This window comes from Otolemur garnettii, unplaced genomic scaffold (genome assembly GCF_000181295.1).
Source record: "Otolemur garnettii isolate 467f Iridium unplaced genomic scaffold, OtoGar3 scaffold00031, whole genome shotgun sequence".
Taxonomy (NCBI): Eukaryota; Metazoa; Chordata; class Mammalia; order Primates; family Galagidae; genus Otolemur; species Otolemur garnettii.
In genome coordinates, this window is record NW_003852426.1 from 920,149 (window position 1) to 921,307 (window position 1,159).

Sequence of the window (1,159 nt, forward strand, 5' to 3'; positions counted from 1 at the left end):
CCAAGTGAAGGGTGGAGTTCCGTCTTTAAAAATTAAACAGGCATTTTGGACAACACAGTCTTGGCAATGGAACCTGGACAACATTTATCAAACACAGTAGGGTAAGTTCTCGCTCTGCATTATAAAAAGGACAGCCAGATATCAACTGTTAGAGAAATGAAATAAGACGGAAAATTTTAACAAATGAAACTCTTTTCTTTTTTTTTTTTTGAGACAGAGCCTCAAGCTATCCCCTGGGTAGAGTGCCGTGGCATCACAGCTCACAGCAACCTCCACCTCCTGGGCTCAAGTGACTCTCCTGCCTCAGCCTCCCACGTAGCTAGGACCACAGGTGCCCACCATAACGCCCGGCTTTTTTTTTTTTTTGGCTCAAGTGACTCTCCTGCCTCAGCCTCCCACGTAGCTAGGACCACAGGTGCCCACCATAACGCCCGGCTTTTTTTTTTTTTTTTTTTTTTTTGGTTACAGCCGTCATTGTTGTTTGGCGGGCCCGGGCTGGATTCAAACCCGCCACCTTAGGTGTGTGTGGCTGGCCCCTTAGCCACTTGAGCCACAGGTGCCAAGTTTGAAACTCTTTTCTTAAAGAGACTTCCTCCACTGCCAGAGATCTTGAATAGCCTCCTGGTCAGTCATCCGGAAGCAATTCTTCACATAATGCTTGATGAACTTGGCTTCCACTTTGGGAAGAGATCCACCTTTTTCTATATTTGCTTGCATTTTTGCTTTAATGTTTTCTACCTTTTGGTGTTTTAAGAGTTTTTTCCTGTTTTTTGAAGGATTCTTGACCTTTTGATCTCGGTGTTTATGGTTTTGAATCCATTCTAGTTTGATTTTTGTGCATTTTTGGCTGGAGTGTCTCACACAGATTTCTTCACTGGAGTTTTTCTTCAGTTTCCTCCTCCTCTTCTTCTTCTTTTTCATCATCTTCTTCTTCTTCATCAGCAGCAAGTTTTACTTTTTTCTGTGGAACTTTGCTACCACTTCCAGGGGCAGATTACTTTCCAGACATACTTAAGAGTTTCACATCCTCCTCCTCTTCATCTCCTGACTCTGCATCTTCTTCTACAGCTACTAAGTGCTGCCCACTAACATGCACAGGCCCTGAACCACACTTCAACCGTAAGACCACAGGTGGTGTTATTTCAAATCCCCCAAGAGA

At 43.9% G+C, this 1,159-nt stretch overlaps 1 pseudogene; it reads right to left on the reverse strand.

Moving 5' to 3' along the window:
* Positions 1 to 579: 579 nt before the first annotated feature.
* LOC100948716 lies at positions 580 to 1,156 on the reverse strand (annotated as a pseudogene).
* Positions 1,157 to 1,159: the final 3 nt, after the last annotated feature.